Consider the following 21,903-nt stretch of genomic DNA (forward strand, 5'->3'; position numbering starts at 1 on the left):
TGTTTTCAACCATAGCAGAAGTTCTGAATGAAACGAAATGAAAATATGTTATGACTATTCATTGTAGATGGAAAACTTAAAGCTGCATGTGACCCACAAGCTAATGAATGAATCATACTTGTTGTGTTACTATATTTATATCAGAGCTGTTACCACACACAGCAACTAAAGAAAGTACGTATAGACAAGTTGAGCTCTGTCACATGACTTTTTTCTGGGAAATATCTCAAAGATGAATCTGGGAATATTCTATTTTTTCTTATTGTCAACAAATCCTATTAAAAGAACAAAATTAACAATGTGAGTAACAGTGATCAACTAACGTGAATTGTCTGTGTAGCCAAAGCTTGATATAGCTTATTCCTCTGTACCGTAGAGCTCCATTGTTGTCCAAAAACTATTTTAAAAAACTCACTGGGTGACGTGTTCCTTCATTATATGAACATGAGCACTGTAGTTGATTTTGCTCACAAGAGCACCAAATGTGTATTATTCCGTGGCTGAAAGTAGTCCCCAACAAATGTACTATTTACTCCTGTTTGAGTAATTTTTTTCTAAAACTACAGTACCCAGTAGTAATTTCTTTTTAAGAAATTACTTTTTTTACAACATAATATTAAGAGGCAATTGAGACACACAAATTAAAAGTTTAACATACAGTAACAAGTTTTCTACACAGAGACAACAACACAGTTATTATTATTTTGAACAGAATCTTTATTTAACATGTTACACATAATCCAAGAATAAAACATTTTACAGACCTTATTTTACCCCACTTATTCCTTTAACACTGTGTACACCACACAGTCAGTCATTGACTCCTGAAGATAGCCATCACTCAAAGGGACAGCCATCTACATTTAGATGCCTCGATCCATCCTGTGGTTCTTCGATTTGCTCCACAATCAGCCATGGTCACACAAAGGCCTGTGATTCAAAGCTTTTTCACTTGATTTTCATTTAGCCATCAGCATTGCACCAGACAATCACTCCTTTTCATATCTCTACAGTGGATGAACCCAGTAAGCTTGTGTTAGTGAACACTGCACTTATTTAAAGTGCCCTAAGTGGACTAAGGCCTGCTGCCTGGGGGCATTGCCTCTCAGTGACGCTACCTTGTGATGGGACAGCCGGCTTTTACACAGACACACACAAACACACATATCCTCATACATTTCTGCTCAATTTGATTTAACCCTTTTGGTTACACTTTGCCAGCAGTTATCAACCAAATCAAAGAGGGAACATTCTGAGAGGATGTTCAGTTGTAAACTTTTATAACCCTCATCTCCACTCCTCTTCTTCTCGCTGCTCTCCGTTTCACTGATTTCTTAAAAGATACCTTGCTCTGGTTGTGGAACAGTTTGCTTTATTAGCCGTTTTAACACCTGCAGAAGCATTTTAACCACCTGCCTATGAAACCTACCATGCAACATAAAATATATGGTATTTTCCTAAGTATTAGCCGTATTGGGCTCCACAACTGTTGCAGAGGTTTCAGTGAAAACATCAGTACTGCTGGAAAGTTAGTCCTGTCACTGAAACTGAGATATGGTGAGGTATGACCAGCAATGTTGAGGAGAGTGTCAAGAAATGGTCCCTGTAAGATGTGAGACACAAGACTTATCACTCCAACATACAGATATTATCATCATCATAGACAGATAAATGAAATGAATTCATCAGCAAGACACTGAAAAGAGATCAGTAAATGAGATAAAAACAAGATACAACTTCTGTCATTGGAACATTTTAATTTAACTCTGCATAAACATGTAGAGGCTTCAGGGTTAATTCACACCAATCATTCTCATTGAGAGGCATTAGGCCCCCAGGTGAGACATTTATAGGACTCGACAAAAAATTCAAAGGCTTCATTCTTGCAAAACATGCCTTTTAAAAAGAAGTCTTTTTGCACTCCTCCCCCCTGTTAATGCCACTCTCCTCAGGCTAAACAGCTGATTTATTGACAAGACACCGCCAACGTTTTATGGTCTTTGAACCACGAGACACGGCGTGGCCAACGGGACGGAGACCTTATGACTGCAGACAGGCGGGGAGGCACAGTCTCCCCCATCGGCTCTCTCTGTGGGACGCTTTTGTCCGATAAGAGGTCATGCACCATACCCGATTTAAGTCATGTGTTCCTCATTGCATGACGAGCAAAACACAAGACAACAGGGATGTGTTTGGTTGTGTATGTGTGTTTGAGCCAGGGAGAGCGACAACATCGACATCTGTGGCTGGGTACATTTTGTGCTCATCTTCATCTGAGAAATTATGTTTGTTGTTTGAGTTCATATCCTTCTCCTTGTCTTTCCCCTGTCTTTGCTGCATAGACAAAGTATGAAAGCATGTGCTGGGCTGAAAGAGGGGTGCTGGGTCCCTGTGAGTGGGTGCAGAGGGCCTGGGTCAAGGCTTTTTGTACTTTAAGACCTTAACTCTGCTTCGGGGGACTCTTACTCCACACCCACGCCTCATTCTATTAAACTCTGGACCACATCAACATTCCTGGGATTAATGTAGACACAAGCTCTATAGCCACGCATGCACACACACACAATATATTACTGCTGTGAGATACATTCGTACAGCCAGCACAAAATGGTTTGTCAGCCCTCATGTGAGTGCCAAATATGGTTATGTCCAGATACAGCTCAGTTGTAAAAAGGAATGACAACCACGTTCTGTAACTGAAGGCAAGTACGACTGTTGTGTCACTCAAACATTTTTGTTGCCTAAAGGCCTGATAAACTCCAAAACGGACACAGACGTGTATCCACACACGTGCACTCACTGTGTACAGTCAGTGCACATGGTCCACACAGTCTTCATGGACCCTTGTGAATCTTTGCAAAGTTCAATTTGAGCTTGGGCCCTCCAAACATGACATACTTTTACAGCTTCCTCATACCAATATATTTTAATATGTAAACATGAACATCAACTTTCCCTGATCTTATAAGAGTACTCCATCGATTTAGCATTGCTCTCCCATAACATTGTAGGACATTTTTTTGTTTTTTTTAAAGGATCAAAATCATTGCAGCAGATCCAGAGATATCATCTTTTTTTTTTTATTTCATGCATTCTTCTTCCTTGTCAAAACCTGGAGCCTACATTACCCACAATGCAACAACAGTTGAGTTGGAGATTCAGGTGTGTTATGCTAGTAGCGGCTAATATAGCGTCAAGCAGAGATGAGGAGCCAGCTACAGAGGTCGGGTGAGCTCACTTCTTTCTAATTCTACACCCCCAGATTTATTTCATTTTCTAACGTGCAGTCTTCAGCCCCAACCCATGCTGACTCAAGTGACATCACTTGAGGCAATTTGTAAGATTTTGCATAGCTCCCTTTGGAGCCACAAAAGGCTATACAACTTCACTTATGCAGAAGTACTCCCCAAGACCTGTAAACGGACTTTGATGTGTAAAATCGATAGAGTTCACCTTTAACCCAGTGTTTTTAGTTGCTCAAACTTAGCCACACCTTAACCATATAGTTTATTTACCTTGACTACAATCCTCCCTTAGCCTTAAAAATGTTTTTAGTTACATAATCAAACCATACATCAACTGTACTACAGTTGACACTTGTGGATGTCACCATAGTTCAGTTTACAGGGTGCACAGTGAATCATTAAAGACGTTTCATCTGCAGACTTTTCATCATTCATTGGCTTTTTCAGTAAAACAAATATGAAACATGAAACATGGCACTGAACCAGGAGCTTTTGGGATCGATTCCATTCTGTAAACTTAAGACTACTTGCTTCATCTCATCATCTTGAGACAGCATGCAGGGTGATCCTGTCTGAGCCATGACGAAAAAAAATATTAATTTAGAAGCACATATTGACACGCCCATGCAGCTGATATACTGTATCTGTGCATTGATCTCTTCTACACAGTATATATACAGTCACATATTGATGCTGTGTCTCACTGGCTTGGTCACGCACACACTGACACACACTTTCTGCTAAGCCTTTAATCACAAGCATGCTCATTTTCACTACATGTTTACCCAGACAGATCAATCCAGCTGATCCAGCAGCTGCCAGACCTTGACCTTAAACTAACCCTACCAAATAGAGCTCCTGTAAGAGGACATGCTCACTTTGCTGCATGTGTGCAAGCATGGTCCAATGGGGCTACACTCACTGTTAGTGGGGTATCATTATGTGGGTGTTACTTGCATGTGTGTGTATACATTTGCATTTGTCTGCATGCTTACATACAGTATTTTTTCTGTCTGTGTGTGTGTATTGGTTTATGGTTGTACACATATACTCCACATATGTGTGCGTCTGCATGCCTACATACTATACATATTTAAGCTATCTGTATGTCTGTTTCTGCATTAGCATGAGTGTGTCAGGAGCATGGGTTGTAACTCACTCTGACTGCGAGCCGAGGCCCCTAGCAGGGAAAGCTGTGGGTCTGGCAGGGCTCAGCAGGGCTCTAAAGCAGCTCTGGCGCTCAGCTCGGCTCCGCTGGTGGTTACGGGCTCGTCTCCATGTCACACTGAAGAGGTGTTCAAGAGAACTCCTTACTGGGAGGCCTCCAGCATGAAAACAGGACAATGTCATCATGTCTTATTGTTGGCAGCCATGTTAGCTCCACAATAGGTTCTGAGCCACCAAGCTGAAAAGAAGCACGGACATTTATGCCAGTTGATTTGCACAGTGTTTGCCATTTTCCCATGATGAATGGTAGCAAGAGCACTGTTATAGTTGCTGCAGGCCTGCCAGGTCTGCCTTAGAGAATAAGCAGCAGTGTGGCACCTCTTCAATCTTAAATCAAACTCCATCACTGGCCCTTTAATGGTTTCTGAGCAGCAATACATCGCATTTCCCAAAAGCATATGCAGACTATCTGAAGGACCTTACTACAATGTATGAAACAAAGGGTTAACAGCTAGCCTAGCACCATAAAAGATGCATTCCAGCAACTGCACACATTGTATCCTGGCACATTTTACACATGTTGGGAAAAAAGCAAAACAGTGTGGTTTAACTAGCAGTTAACTTGCATTGCAACTATTGGAGCTATTTACAAAACAACAACCTTGTTTTTTTTTCAACAGAGGCTAGCTTTCCCCCCAAGGAGCAATTGAATGCAGAGATGAAACTGACAATCATTTTCAAGCCTAATTCCCAAAATGTTTGAATATTTCACACAGCTCATTGCCCCACAGAATATTTTTGTCTTGACTTGTTTTCCATATAACAGTACCTGATTTTTAAGTCCTGTGTAAGTACTGCGGCAACAGCTGCGCCTGTTTTTTCTTAAATGTTATGAAGTAGAACTGAATAGGCTTATTGTAACGCTTATAAGTAATCTGGCTGCCACTGGACCTGCATATGAATCATATGGCTGTTCCTTACACCCGCCATCAATTTTCTTAATTCCTCATGGGAAAAGAGCAATAGTTAAAAATCCACCATTGTATTCTCAACAATTCAAATTTTAAGTGACATTTTTAGATTGTTACTACATTTTTTAAATGCAGTGTTCATCTTCATCTTATTCATTTACAATCCAACTAATATGATCTTAATCTGAAGAAGCTGTCTGTGAAACACAAACCAGGCAAAGCTGCTGCCTATGTGGATGGCTCAGGCAGCACATGCCAGGCACAGCATATGGTGAGAAAGAAAGACAAGGAGGAGGGAGAAAGGTAGAAAGAGTGAATTAAATCAAGAAGTGTGGATATGTGAAGTGGGTGAGGAGATAAAACTGTATGGAGAAGGAGAAAAGACAAAGAAGAAAGAGAGTAGTGGGATGAGCAGAAGAAGAAATGGGGTGCAGGGAAGGGAGTGTAGAGCAATGGTGAGTGAGAGAGGTTATGGCTTGGACTCTGACCCAGATTTTAAATATGGTCTCTGACAACCTGATCTGACCGTGCTGCTGTGTGGTCTTCCTTTTCTTTCCATTCGTTACGGACGCATGACAACCACACGCCTCTCCTCTCAGCACTCTGTGCACTCACTTGACGAGTCAGCACGCGTTCATTTAATGCAACATTAAAATGACGACAGCTCGAGGTCAGAGCTTCACCAGATTCTCTTACGGGGGTTGCTCCTTTCAGCATATGCATGTGCTCATCAAACACGGATTACACCTCAGGTTTAGAGAGAGGGCTAGAAAATGTGGGTTTATTAGACATTAGACAAGTATGTAGCTGCTTTACAACAGAGTTTGCTCACCCTTAAGTGTTATGAATAAAAACATTTTTTTCATGCAGGCAGAATTCTGTAATTCAAAGTAGGCAAAATGTCTCTATGTACCAGTAAGAGAACAGTGGGTGCAAGCTAAAGTCTTTGGCAGAGGTTGTTGGCATTCGTCTTTTGCTTTTGCTGGTTTGCTGGCAATGCATACGCCTGTTTGGTTATTTTATGGCCAAGCAGGAGCTATAACTAAGCCAATTCCTTTAGAAGAAGAAATCAAGATTTGGGGTGTTTGGCAGGGTTAATGGCATTCTTTTTTTTTAATAGCCAGTATTAATAATTCATAATAAAATCAAAGACAGTATATTGCAATAGTATGTTGTAAAGCAGCAAATATCATTATTATTATTTTATTCTTATTCACCAAATCAAATGGTGGATGGGTTTGTCTTTACATTTGGGAGGTATTCTAGTCTTTTTAGCATGGCAAAGTGTTGGTGTACCTTTCTTGAATTTACAACCTGCCTGCCTTGATAAATATGAGCACACACACACACACACACACAAAGGCCTCCTGTACTGTGTGGTGAGATCGTTGGGAGTTAGGTGACAGATACTGAGAATGCTTGGACCTAAATTAAGCCGACTGCTTCATCAAAAACATCCTGCCTTCCTGCTTGGGCTGAGTTTGTGGTGACTTCTCGTGGGGCGCGCAAGTAAACTAGCAGGAACAAACACACACACACACACTTACTCGTACACATGCACAAGGATTCAGTAAGATTTTCTGTGACTGGTAAAACCAAATATGTTTTGTTAAAGCTTCTCTGAAAAAGACAGAGAAGTTGTCTCATTTACTGGAATCATATACTGGTGATTATATATATTACCTAGCACTGGGATTCAGTTTGTTGTGGTTGAAATAATTGTCAATTTTAACCAATTTTAGTTATTTTCTAGTGAATTACAATTATGCTATAGCCACTACTAAATATTCTTCAGGAAGGAACTGCAGCAGATGGGCAAAATCCTCAAACAAAGCATACTGTATGGATTCTATACTGTAAATGATTACATAGGGCTTAGCCTATTTATGCATCGACACATGCATGGGCACATATAACAGATGTGGGAAAAAAACAGAAGTGAAGCGTAACAAAGTACAGTTTCTCAAGTTCATAGTCAGTTTTGAGTACCTCAAGTAACTTTTCACGACACCACAAGTCTGTAGTTTGGAATTACAGAAAAAAAGGGTTTTATAAGCAAAACATACAACAAGCTCATAAAACATTATGCACTGTCTGAGTTAAACTTGAATCAATAATTTGAATTCTGAAAGGCATCAACTTTAACACTGAGTGCTCTTTTGACACACAAGTACATTTTGATGTAACACATACATTCGTGTACGTAAGTATGGTAAGTTTAAAGGCATGGCCTTCACTTTAAATGCAGCATTGTTCCACTGTGTTAACGGTTTGAGTACTTATTTCCATATGCTCACTGGAAAAGAGAACATATTTACCAGCGTGTATACACAATTGCAGTATGACCCATATACAGTAACAGAGAGCAAAAAAAAAAAAAAAAATGGGTGGGAGCAGGGGAGGCAAAGGAGGCCAGGAGGGAGGAGATATCTGCACCACTCTGCTCCAGCTCCACTTCCACTGGTGACCCCATGGCTGTAAATTTGAAATTAGAAGACCATTCCTTACTTCTTGTTTTTTTCCTCCCTTTTTACTTTGCAGCACTGCACATATCACTGACAGTGACTGTCAGTATTTAATATGGACTCATTATATCCTTTTGGCGAGTCATAGTCAGATATTAAGCAGTTTGACAAGTGAGTTCAGAAGGTTAAATCTCAATGTTTGGTTGCAGATGTTTTGGACTTTTTCTTAGAAAGTATGAAATTAAGCAGATCTGGCTGACACATCAACAAATGTCACTGTTTGTCTCTTGGTGTTAACAGACAACTTAAATAAGCAATTCCACTTTCTTGACAGTCAGTTCAGTAAGCAGAACTACATTGCAAAAAAAATAATAATAATTAAGCCATTTTTACTCTTGCTCATTAAGCATGCATGCTTTCTTATTTACACCCACTCCAAAGCTTTCTGTGTGACTGTTGCCAGTAAGAAAAATGACAGAAGAGGTGAGAATAGAGAAGAATCTCGCTAATACAGTCAACTTCCAGGAAAACTAGACTGTGACCGCTTAATTATCTTGATGCCTGCAACACAACACATCTCTCTGAGCCTGAGCCAGACAGATCACACAAAGAACAAGATGGTTAATGTGGTGGTTACCAGCTAAAGAGAGTAAAATGTGGTTGAGGCGAGCCAGACTTTATCACACAGCCCGAACTGGCTTTGACAACCAATAGTGGGTCAGGTTGAAGTTGAAATGACAAATCCCAAAATGACACTAAAGATATTAGATAGTAAAGATATTGCAGCACTGTTACAGTGCCTTGCCAAAGTCTACCCAAATAAGTCCTCGTAATGTAACATAGTCAGGATAAAATACTGTTTGGCTTCTATATTTGCAGTCAACATACGAATTTGATGTTTGCCTACCTAATTGCCTGCAACATGAGCTAGTGACTGAGAGGGGAAAAAACTGCCATAAAAGTGGTACACATTTCCAAAACTTTAATGAGTTAATGTTTTGGTTAAGAATTGTTTTGGGGCATGGTGCACTACCTGTCTAAATGAAGTATATCAGCATTTCTGAAATGCAGTCTCGGGACACTGCTGGAGTCACAGATCTGTCTCTGTTGGGCTAGTATTATTGGGTTGAGTATCGTGTTCTATTGAGCCATAGATCCATGTGCAACAGTCTATTATTTATTCTGACAACTATGATTTTAGATCATTGCGCTAGCTTTGCGTGAACACTGGAAATGCGTGCACTTCTCTTCAGGTAAGTGCTCTTATTTTGCTTTTAGTCTCACCAAGATCTTGCAGATTATTTGTGATTTTTAGCGGCCAAAAATGAGTAAATCTGTGGCTAGTTTCCTGAGAAGCCATTGCATTTTGTGACCTTTTTTTGGCTTATTTTGCAATGAATTGAGATAATGTTTAAAAATGGCAAAAGGGATTTAAAAAAGACACTCAAAAACTCACTGGTAATACATATGTTAAGTTCCAATAAGAGTATAAATGTCTTATTCATATGTTTCAGCCGGTCCCTCATATATGTATGCCCGGGATCAGACTACAGGATACAGTACCAGCCCAATAATTAACCCGACAGATGCGAGGCATTGGCGTGTCATAGTGGAAGACAACTGATGCGGATTGTGGGGCAACTCACAGCGTCCCAAAAAATAGACCTGTGTGTGTCAGAATTGTTTGGTTTTATCTCTCCTAGTCTGACAACTTCAATGACATGTTGTTCCATGTTGTTAAATATATATAGAAGTGAAGTGCATTCAGCACCAAAATTCAGTCAGATATAATCATCCTATAACATCCTGCATGCTGAATGCAATGCCCAACAAGGTCCATTAATCAAGAGGTTAGTTTTAGTTATGAAGAAGTTGATGGTTAAGTTTAGGTCTAAGGTTACAAATGGCTTGCTTACATTTCAGCTGGTAGAGCTTGTTGAGGTCTGAAAGTAAGCTCTGTTTGAGAAGCCAACTTCAGGGGACTGATGATCCTCTGGGCATTAATGGTTTCAAAATTGAGTTTGTTAAGTTTGAGGTTTGATTTTATTTGACCTGCACTTGTAGTGGTGGTTCTGAATTGGATTATTTTACATGAGAAAATGCAGTCACTGGTAAAAAAAAAATCTGCAAGCTCTCTTCAGACAAAACTGCAAACTCACATGAATGAGGAATGGTTGAGTTTGTGTTAATTATTCCTGGAGGGATGGTTTATTGTATAAAAGGGTGCTTATTCAAGCTTTTGACATTTTAAATAATGAAATTAAGTCGCTTAAGTTCTTAAATAGCTCTTTAGATACAGACTACATCAGCTTTGCACACTGTGTTAGGGCAGGTTATTATGGCTGGGTGGAGAGGGGAGGATGGTGGGATGGCGACTGATGAGGGGAATTTGGGTGTACTAACAAAGTTGAGCTGAGTTTATCCTCCAAACTCCATCACCCTCTGACCCCCCACCCCCATCCTCCCATACAGCCTTGAGAAAAGGGGAGTGTTTATTCTATGTACATGTTCCTTTATAACAAGTTGATTTATGAAATGACTGTAGCTGTTGCTAAGGCTCTACTGGCAGGATAAGGACTCTATGCTTGGTGCATTAATTTTATCTCCTCAACTGATGTTGCCTTGAGACATCTTTATCCTCCCCTTGTTTAATAAAGCCAGAGGCTATCTGACAATTTTTTTTTTGTACAGCATTTTGGTCAACTGCTGTTGTTTTTAAATGTGCTTTATAAATATATTTGGATTGGACTGGACAATTGAGCGCGCAGAGAGTTTGCGCAGAGACGTGAGCAAACTGAGAGAATGAGAGATCAGACTGTGATGCAGGTGGTCAGAATCTGAACAGACAAGCATTAGTGCAACTCACAGTGTTGTAGTTCCTTTTAAAGACGTCAGTATGCTTCAAAAGAAAGTTGAATAGTGTTCATTTGTGAGCTTCAGAGGTGCTGGTAGGTGGATTTTGTCACCTTTGGACAGAGCCATGCTAGCTGTTTCCCCCTGTTTCCAGTCTTTATGCTAAGTTAACTGGCTGCTTGCGGTAGCTTCATATTTAACGTGCAGCAAGAAAATGAATACATTTATTTCCCAAAATCTCGTGTTAAGAATGAACAAGGTGTACTACAGAAAAACATTCATAGGAAAGTACTGGTGACATGACCATGATGAGACATTTAAAAAATGTATGTACACTCCTGCATGTAGTCATACTGTATGTCATGTATATTGTTTATATTCACAAAGCCACATTGCCCAAAATAACCCATCCTTTATGCCAAGGAGATGAGTCAAGACAAAAACAGCCAAGTATAACAAGAAAACACAAGAGGCATAAAGGAAGAAAAATAAAATGCTGTCAACCCAAATAAGAATGTCATGAAAATGCATCTGAATATTTGGGATGCAGATGTAAAAGATATTCACAAAACTGTTGGTTTTAGAGTCAGGCGGGCGCTCCGCCACTGTTTTTATGCCCGAGGAATGAGCAGGAAGTTCCAAGAAGGCACATTGCTGAGCTTAAGGTCGCCTCGGGCCTGCCTGTCACATTGTGGCTCCCATCACTCTGGTGCCAACATAAAACAGCTCTTCATTCAACACTTTACAAGGTATACTCCACACACACACAGTCAGGCAATTTATTCATGTCCACATCGGTTGCAAAGGTTACAGTGAGAAAAGCAATGCAGATGCTGATATTTCACAGACCTGTCAGCTGCACATGTGCTCTGCAGATCAACAATACTTGCACACAACACTGAAGAGTATAAAGGGTATAAAAACACATGCACAAACACACACAATCTCCCTTTCTTCTGAAAACTAACTATGTACTGCCCTCATGACTGATGATTTTGCCAACATGGAGACCAAAAAAAGTAGCAATTGATGTTTTCCAAGTGGCTTGAATAACTTCCATTGACAGCTTCGATAGAAGCGGAAAACCTCTCTTCTGTAATGGAAGAAGGTTTTGGGGAAGATGGGTTTTCCCTTTTTGTGTAATATCCTCAGAGCCAAGCTTGGCACAGCGGCCCTCTGGACTGGAGGATGTTGGCTCGGGCCAGACAATGGGACTTCAAGTGAGCCACAGCGAGTAGAAAGAAAAGATCAGAGCAACCATGAGGCTCTGTCATGCCCCTGATTAGCTGAAAATGTTTACTTCATCCCCTTGTTAACTACAAATGTTAAATAGAAGTTTGGGGAAACAGCAGCTCCACTGCTGTCTCTTTTTGTTTTAAACATGCGCCACAATGAAATAGGCCTAGCACAGCTCACCATTAGCCCTCTTAGCTCACAAAAGAGTTGTGAAGAGTTGGGTGTGAGGAGTAAAATGGCCACCTTTCCATTATGACTACTGAAGGTTGGACAGATAAAATACTCACTGCCGCAGGTTTGTTTGGTGAGTTTTGGCAGTGGAACTGCTTCTTTGGCAAATGATCTTTCTGCCAAAACAAACACACAGTTTTCCTCACCCCTTATACACATGCACATGTGAACACACACATTTCATTTGCTGACTCCACACAATGGCATGACTGTATCTGCAGCATCAAACAGACATCTGCCAATCGCCCTGCGGAGCTCATTGTTACTCAACACCGGGGCACACAAACACTGAGCCGAGTTCAGCCTCCCAACAAATTTTGCAATGCAAAGAGAAAGTGCCGATGAGGTCTGCCAACATGCATCGTTGACCCCAAATAGCCAGAAAACAACTGGAAACCGACGTGCCCTCGTCTATGGTTGTTAAGGGATGGATGAAGAAGAGAGGAGGAATGACTTTTCAAAATATTTACCTGAGTACCTCTCAATTATTAGGGCTGCATTTCTCCTCATACTATAGTAAATAGTTTCACACAACACAAACATCAACGCTGTCAGTATGGAACACTTATGCATATGCAAACATAATCACAAAGGCAAACGTAAGATGAGGCCCGGCTGCCGACTGAACACAGGCCGGTGCAGAAAAGTTCAATACCTGCAAGCAGTTTGACATTCCAAATGAAAAGCAAACAGCGAGTAAAGGGGAGGTCGAGAGTTAATGTGTCTGGCTATGTGCATTTGTGTGAGTGTGTGACTGAGTATACATTTGTGAGTATACATTTGTGTGTACACAGTGCTGACCCCTGAGTCTAAAGATCCCATTTTGATATATGGGTGAGAGGCAGAGGCACGCCTTCTACGCCTATAGCTGAAGCCTGGGAGTCATGTTTCAGTCTACCTAAACTTGCTTCAGTGCGCAGCACAACCTTGTTATTTTATTTGTTTACAATTGCAGCATACTGCTGCCAGACCTTTTCAAAGGGATCAACTGGAATTTGTGTCCTCCAGAGTTTATTTACTGATGCTGGAATTGGATCTCTTACATCAAATAGTTTGACAGGACCAGGACTGGGTTGTACCAGATATTCGTAAATCTATTACTATGACTATCCTCCTTAAGTTCTTAGTAACTAGTAGTAGTTTCCAACTAGTGATTTACTAAACTGTGTTGCACCATTAAACATTAAGATATGTCTTAGCAAGTGATGTGTAAATCAGTTGCTTGGAAACATCTGTAGCCCCATCTGATCAAAAGCAATCTTGTAGCTATGTAAACAGAAAGTCAGTTTAGCTTCACAAGCTGTAGCATAACTTCCAAAACATTACAGTTTTAGTGGGACAAAGGATATATTAAACTTATCTGCCAGTCTTTTGTAAATGTAGGTACCACTTTGTTTTACTTATATATGTAAACATGGAGAGATATATGGGCTTCTGAGTTAGTGGTATTCATGCAGTTTAAAATGAGTGGGAAATATCAGATTATGCTAACCTAGCTGAAGTTATTTGATCATTTATGGCGTGTCTACACAGGAGGTGTTTCAGTGTTTTTCAGTAGTCAGTGTCACACGCGTCTGTCATAACAGATATGCTCCTATTTTAATCAATCCAGCTGTTTACACAGGCAGCTTCAAGTCTATTTTCTTCTTTTTTTAAGTGCGTAACTATAGCGATTGTGTGTTGGGCTCAGAGCGCTGCTAAATGCGGGTGACCTACGCTCAATACTGTGCCTGAACGCATCCTGTTTAGACATAGATGGAGCTCTCAAGCTGCTGCTCTGCTAACGTATATGCTGTGTAAATCTAATGTTATCGGCATAACATTTCATGTAATTTGATGTATATTGTATTCTTTTTCAGAAATGCAATTTAAAATCTTCCCAGTTTACAAAATTTCAGCAGCAACAACAGCTTTTTATCAAGTGTCTGGACCATATTCAATATTCAATCTAAACGAGTCAGCAAGCTAACGTTAGTTAGTTAGCTACACACCAGTTACACCTGGCAGTTATTGGGTGTAAATATTTAGTAAGAACTAATCTCTATGCAAGAACTAGTTTGTGAGGTGCAACCCTTAAAAAGAAAATTAGTTATTAGTGATACTCCAGTGGATCCACAAAGGCAGTGAACAGCAACAAACAGCATCACATTAATTTGGCTTAAGGTATTACTGATACAGACAAATTACCATCACAGATACGTGATGGATGATCACCCTCCTCTCTATTTACTCTAGTCATACCAAAACCCGCTCTCACAGGCTGATTGGCTAAAAGCAGGTCAGGAGGGTTCATTCTCATTTTTAAAGAGGGGTGCTGCAGGGATCCACACAGGGAAGGTCTGCTCCAGTTTTTTGCCCTCGCTTTTGTCTGCAGTGTTTGCTTCTGGATTTGAGTGGTTCTTCTGGTGTTGGAGCACTGTCAGCCCACACCCTAATGGCAACCTCTGTTAGAGAGAGATCTGGGACTGTAAGGAGGGGGCCTAAACTAGTCTTATGGGCGTTCCCCTTTCACCTGTTGAGTCATGCACCATAGTGTACTCATCGCCATCTTTTTTTGCCACATACACAAATATTAAAAGTTGTTGTCTACCAAAATTCTTAGGACACACATACAAATATAAAGCAGACCTGGGTGAATGAGTTCACAGTCACACAAACTTTCTGCTGACTCCTTCCCCCTCCACCATTGAACTACATGTTAACGCCTAATTCACCACCACTCACATTCAAGGACATCTACAGGTTCTGCTGCTGAGTCTCAAGTCGATAAAGAGAAGCCATGGTGCATGTCGTGCTGGTAGCCCTCTAACCTGTTTCTATTCTCTGTCTTGTCATCACTCAGTACAACTTTGAGATCCACAGGCTCGCTGTAGTGGCACATTTATCACTGTAAAAATGGATTTACGCAGCCAAGAAAGACAGAGAAGAAAAGAAGCTACTGGACTTAAAATGTCACCCTCTGTTCACCGTTTACTGTAGATACATATTCATAAAGCCATTTCAGTTCTTCTCTTTTTGAAAAGTTCCTTTGATTAAATATTTTGACAGTATTGCCTAATTCGGAACAAGAGCAGAGAGACCTGCACCGACTTGCTGTAATTCAAAATCCAAATATAAGCAGACAGGGACTGAGGTGAAGCTCCTTTTTCAAAATACCTCTATTTACACTAGACAATACTTCTCATTCGTGATTAAAACCAGCACCTGAGCCAGTCGGGCGTTCCACCACCCATGTGTGTTTCTAAAAACCATAGTAGCTACTCCACTTGGCCAAACTCAAGCTCTATGATTTGACATATTATCTTACCCCCAGAATGACAGTTAGAACATGAAGCTGAAACATGCTTATCATGAGGGCTATTATAGCCTCTGCTGAAATTCAAATGGCTTTGTCAGATAATGACGCAGTATTTTCATCATTTTCAAGATTAGTCAGTCACACAGACGCTGCAGGAAGCCAGGTGACTGAGAGCAGAGACATTTGGGAAAAAACGTGTGACTCAGCGCTACTGGAGTGGATTCAGCTTTGACAAAAGAATTGAAAAACGAATTTATTGTCAGTTTGTGCCTCGTGACGCTCCAAGGTCCCCAAACTGGACGGGACCGGCCGTTGATGAAAGAATTTTTATTTTTTAAACCCTTCTCGTGTGACTTTGACCCCCCTGATCCCCACCTTCGCTCTGTTCTCGGTCGGGAAAAGCGAGGCTGATTGGTGTTGAGCTGGTGCCTGAGGGAGCGATGGCGGCTGAGTAGCAGCCATGGGGGAAGCACACTGTCAGTCCTGTGATAGCCGTATGAGATTCCACATGCTCTGATGAGTAATTCCTCCCTCCCTCCTCCATGACCATGTGGTTCGTGGCCCTGAGTCATCGTCCACACTTTCCCTCACTCCCTCTCCCCTTGTCTGTCTGTCTATCTCTCTTGCTTGCTCTCTCTCTCTCTCTCTCTCTCTCTCTCTCTCTCTCTCTCTCTCTCTCTCTCTCTCTCTCTCAACGTGAAGAGGATTCTTCCTTCCTTCCTTCAGCAGCGGCCCGTCCCACAGGGAAACTCGACAGAATAGCCTCCCTCCGATGACTCACTCACCAACATCGAGAGCTCCACTCCACACCACCCGCTCTCCAGCCATGACAGCCCACCTCACCACACCCAGGCCTGGATCCCAGTCCTCCACGGCCTGCTTTCCTATGTCTCTTTCTATCTGTCTGTATTGCTGCGTGTCTTCTTGCCTCTTTTTCTGTGTCTTTCTGTCTGCCTGGTTGCCATTTTCTATATCTCTCTGTACGGCTGCTGCCTCGTCAAGATGTCTCATTGTTTACCTGTCTTTATACTCCCATCTGCCTGCCTGTATTTCTACCAGCCCATACTGTCTATCTTAACACTCTCTGAATTTGGTTTGGTCTGTCTTTACTGCTTGCCAGTCTGTCTTATCTGTCAGTCTACCTGCCTACCTGCCTTTCTGTCTGTCTTTCAGTCTCTCCCTTTGCACTCGATTGCAAAGTCAAAATACCGAAGGATACAGAGCGCTGACTCCCCCGTCTGCATGTTAAACTACGAAGACTTGGGCAGAAATATAATGACAGCATAATCCATAAGTCTGCCAAAGGGAAACATTGGTATTGTTAGTAAAGAGATGCTTTTCATTCTGCCAGTGTAGCTCCCAGATAGAGTTGTTAACATATACAATATATATGGAATATATATACTTTGTGCTAATCTGCATCAGCAAACGTGTTGTGAAACTTTTGACGAAGGTTACTGTTGTTGCTGTCCGATTTCAGCAGCTCCCGTGAGACTGCGTCCATTCATGCGTTCTGCAATTCAGTAAGTGCTGTGACTTCTACTGAACGGCTGGTTTAACTGAGGTTAAAATCTTTAAATGTAACCTGCGCAAACAATACATACAGTATACATTGACGTGTGCCCTGGCCCTGCAGTGCGACAGGTAGTTGATGTGAATCCCTACGCGCCGCTCAGAGATCCTCTACATGTTGTAACAGGAGATTTGTTGACCATTGCAAGAGCAATAAGGATTTTTAGGGGCATTATGACTGGGTTAATAAAACACAGCTGCCCCTAAAAGTCCCTCACTTTTCTTGCTGCCTTTTCTCTTTTCTCTCTCCCTCCCTCCCTCCCTCACTTAATCTTTCTATGTCTCATTCCAGACTTTTGAGATCAAACTACAACATTTGCTGGCTCCTCGAGTGCGATTTGGTGCATAACTTTGGTATCTGTTCAAATGTGGCTGAAGAAATGCAACAACCTGGAGTGACCACGACGTCTGAAGTTTGACCTTTTAAGGGGGCCTGGGTCATACATTTCACAAAAAGTCAGCATGCTTCCAAGTATTTATGAATTGTATATTTATAATGGCAGAGTTTTATTGGGTTTTGCAGTGACGTTTTTAAAGGGGGTTGAATGAGTTCAGAGCAGAATTTCCGAGAAGGGAGCGCTACGTGTGTTCATTAGAAGTTCAGCTTCCACAGAAAAAGTAAACACACAATCTGAAGCTTTTACCTTAGCAGAGTTTTCTATATGATGCTCACAATAACATACACATGCACTGATTGTCATGGTCAGTTTGAGAACCAAGTGCACCCAATGACCCAGAGCAGAAAACAGCCTGGGAAATGTAGGGAAAGCCTATTTAAAGTAAGTCTTACAACCCTGCTAACAAATGGTGTGAGGAGAGAATATGACACAGCCGTGGTGGAAAATAAAAAGATGTAAGCAACGCTGTGCAGCAAGTGGCGAGATGAGCCCGATTGGGCCTTTTAAACAATGTGAAATGCCACTGAGAGAGGCTTGGCAGGCGGTAGCAGCCAGCACTGTTTAATATCACAACTTTAATCAGCACACTTGGTGACTATCCCAGAGCTCCCCGTAGCCATGCTGCTTATTCAAACCAGGCTCATTCCACCAAGCCTCCCTTACTAGGCCCTCAGCTCTCCTACCCGCACTGGCTCATACTCTCCTACAGCATATATGGAGAGCTTTTGGCTGGAGTGGTTTTATCTGCTTTCTGTGATGTGTCATCGCGCTTTAGTGGGCTACGTTGGAGGGAATCGGTGATGGGTTTGAGTGCATCTCAACCAATCTGAGGTGCACTAGAAGCATTTTTATATATTCTCTATATTTGATTTTAAGTATATTTTATGATTTTATGAATGTTTTCTACCTTTTAACGTTAATTAGCGGTAGGATGTATCACAAGGAATTTTATTAGAACTTCAGGAGGTTTGACAAAGTGTCAACTTTCCTCGCCACGTCAGTCCACAACAACTTATTACAGACGTAACAAGAAATAGCAGGCTTGTAAAAACAAATGGCCTGCCACTGATCTGTTATACACGGCCCACAAATGACTTATTATTAACTTTTTAATAAATAAAACTGACAGAAAGATTAATGTAACAACTTCCCGCCCCCTGTGATCTCAAGGGAGTCCGTTTCATTTACAGGACTGTTTTTAGGTGTGTTTTAATAATCACGGAGGGTCTCGTGTTTTTAAAATAAAAATCCCATGCTTCAGCAAATGTCTTACCTATGTGTCACTTGCAGCATGGAGATGCCACCATGGCCCTCCGCTCTATTAATTACATAAAGCATCTAGTGTCAGGATGCTAAATTCATTAGTGAGGTATGTACGGCATGCTAGGGTCAGGACAGATATAGATACAGGCCTCCAAAACAACTTCTTCCCCACTTGACACACTTGTTCAACATAATAGAGTATGGGCACTTTGTGATTTTTGACAACTGTCTGTTTTTATTCATTTCAATATGTTTATGTTGAGTTTGAGTTGTAAGCTTCTACAGAAATGGTTAAATTTTTGATTAAATTACTCATCTAAATTCAAAGAGGCCATGAGGAATTTGCTTGTTAACGCATCTAATTGAAGTTTGTATGTGTGCTCTTTGAAGAGAGATTAATTCAATAACTTAACTGATTTTCCCTGTAAATTAAACTTTTTTTTCCGTTTTTCTGTTATGGCCTATTTTTGATTGGGCTAAAAACAAAAAGCGTGGAAAAAAATTTTTATTCGTTTTTAAAACTATTTATCAAGAGCTGTACAGCAGAATGAGGCCAGCTGAGAAATGTAGAGCCACTTTTTATATGGAGATATGGCATGTGAAAGCTGTTCATCATTGTGTGCATCAGACAGAAACAACCTCTGCTCTGGTTTTCTGTGACACTCCTGAGAAGCATGCTTCTCTCTTTCTCAGGGCTGTAAAGTTCAAGTTTGACTAATCAAAGGTTTTAGCCAATTATTAAGCAATGACATTCCCTGTTTGACCCGCTGAGCTATTAAATAGTTAATTTTACATCTTTACATTTCCATTGGTTAAGTACCTGCAGCTGTTTGCAAATGCAGTCCTCTTTTGCACATTCATTCCTTGTGTAGTTTACTGCGTGAAGTATAGCTCATACATTAAACCTTTTTTTTTAAAGTGTAATACTCATATAATATTACCTGCGGTCTAAATCGGGTCTATGGCATTTATTAGTGACTTTATGGTGACTCGATATTATCGCCATAATATTCCCCCCAAATTATTATAGTACATATAAATTATTATAGTATGTGTTCACTGACCTTATCGAGCTTATAGTAAGACTTTATCTCCTAAGATATCATTATGCTTTTTCTTTGCCGTGTAGCCAGTTCATATTCTCCGTTAAGACTTCCCATCTGTTCCCTATTTATTTTCTTTAAAACATTAATATGCAGCAGAAGTGTGTTTTCTATAACTTGGTGGTCGCATGCGCCAGAAACTGGGACTTTGTAGGCCAGTTGAACGAATTGAGGACTCACCTTGCCCGCAAAGACCCAGCCTCTGACACACACCTCATCATCATCATCATCATCATCATCATCATCATCATCATCCATCCCATCGCCGGTGACTCTATGTGGAGGAAACTCCAAAGGTTTATCTATGGATTTTGGAAATGTCTTTTTGTACCACACGATTTTACTTCCAGACGAGATAATGAAGGAATGCGATGGGTTTAATCTGTGCCTACGCCGATACATACCCACTGATCTGCTGTCTGTCAGTGTCTGGAGAAGTAGGTGATGCTTGCCAGGTGATTGTTACCTGCGTACCGGGCAGGTGTCAGCATCCCGTAGCCATATGGGGACTTCGCGTAAAAAGCGCCGACTGTCTGGTTGGTTGTCTGGCTGCCTGGAGGAGATCGCGTCTGCAAGCGAAGTTGAACTTCACAGTCCATCCACCGCCAGCACCAGCACCACCGCCGCCCCAGTAATATCTGATCACTTGGTGTTGCACGCATCCCAAATTTAGCAAGATTATCCATTTGGGGGTGGGGGGAACGAATTGTCTCTTGGAAGTCGGACAGCCCCCCCACCCCCCACCCCCCTTTCCCCTCTGTCCAAGGAGAAAAAACATGCAGACGCAACAGTGTCGCGCCTTGTGCCAGTCCGCCCCCTCCTGCCCTCCCTTCAACCCCCCCCAAAAAACAAACACTTCTGCGTTTCCTACCGAGAGATCCCCGGTGCGCACCCAGCCACTCACCCAATATCCATTCTGGAAAGAGACAACCGGGGAGGCGGAGAGAGAAAGGAGCCTGCTGTTGCTACTGCCATGCTGCAGCCTCGGTATTGTGAGCAGGGTATTCCCAAACAGCTGGAAGGAGCTGATATATGGTGCTGCGCCCTCGTGTTGGGCCCTCCCCAAAATGGACCGGTGCTAAGTGGTAACCTGGTTATTTTCAGCGCGTCACTGGCTCGTCTCCAATTATAGGTTTCCGTCGGGGGCGCAGCAGTGTGGCCCCGTATTTCCAATTATTCTGAAAGAAGACTTAAAAACGCCCAAGCGCACTACACAGAGTAATGTCCGAGCGTGTATCTTTGCCTGTAACTGCACACATTCCTGCGGTGTGTTGGCTCGCCCAGTCCACATGCGCCACACGCCCAAGCCGCGCTCGGCTGCGGCTCCGGCGGCTCCGGGGCGGCTCGTCTGCGGCTCTCTCAAGGTGTTCCCTTCTTATCGATGCTGCTCAGGAGGCTATATACTGTACATCCCAGGTTCCTCACACCTCTCATGTTGCCTCCCTGACCAGCAACATGTTAGTGTGCCGCGACCCCTGGTGGTAACGACGCGCCATGACACCCTATTACATGCATGTGTCAAACACACACAACCTTTATTGTTTTTTTCAGATCGCTGAGTGTGATCACGTGTAGCCGCACATCAGGGGGTAATTACAGCGTGACAGCTGGAGTCTTTTGGACACATTTAACCAGTGGCTTCATTTTTAAATGTTATATTAAGTCAGCAAGGTGTCTATTCTATTCTATTTGTCATGTTATGTTATGTGCTCCAAGACTTGACTTAGTTTTTCTACTCTATATTCATCATATTCTTTATGCCATTTTGCATTTATTCTATTCTTTTCTATTATTCCCTTTAACATTGCAGTATATTACTACTATTCTCGAGGTCATGCTCCACTTTTGGTGCCTGTGGTGACGCTCTCATATGGCATCAGTCAGCTGCTTCGTATTTTGTTTTTTTCGTGTTGCCCACAATAATACCGGAAATTGGGCGACTTTCTTATCAATATAAAATAAATGACATTATGCTTTATCCTGAAGGAGCCATTATTAATTTGAATAGTACTTTTCACGTGGTGTATTTTGGCGTCATATTCCTTCTCACATACACGTAAGGTTTCGCCTGGACACTTTCTGTTACTAAAATATGTTGTAA

At 41.6% G+C, this 21,903-nt stretch overlaps 1 long non-coding RNA gene across 3 annotated transcripts; it reads right to left on the minus strand.

Annotated features, from left to right (window-relative positions):
- Positions 1-699: 699 nt before the first annotated feature.
- On the minus strand, positions 700-21,762 carry LOC122872911. 3 transcript variants are annotated; one of them, XR_006377332.1, is made up of 2 exons: positions 20,707-21,762; positions 700-4,650 (listed from the first exon to the last, which is right to left on the minus strand). It is a non-coding gene; the product is annotated as an uncharacterized LOC122872911 (long non-coding RNA). The 3 variants fall into 3 exon arrangements; XR_006377333.1 differs by lacking the exon at positions 20,707-21,762 and adding an exon at positions 20,269-20,691; XR_006377331.1 differs by lacking the exon at positions 20,707-21,762 and adding an exon at positions 20,207-20,691.
- Between the last annotated feature and the right edge of the window lie 141 nt (positions 21,763-21,903).

The sequence above is a fragment of the Siniperca chuatsi genome, linkage group LG3, assembly GCF_020085105.1.
Source record: "Siniperca chuatsi isolate FFG_IHB_CAS linkage group LG3, ASM2008510v1, whole genome shotgun sequence".
Taxonomy (NCBI): Eukaryota; Metazoa; Chordata; class Actinopteri; order Centrarchiformes; family Sinipercidae; genus Siniperca; species Siniperca chuatsi.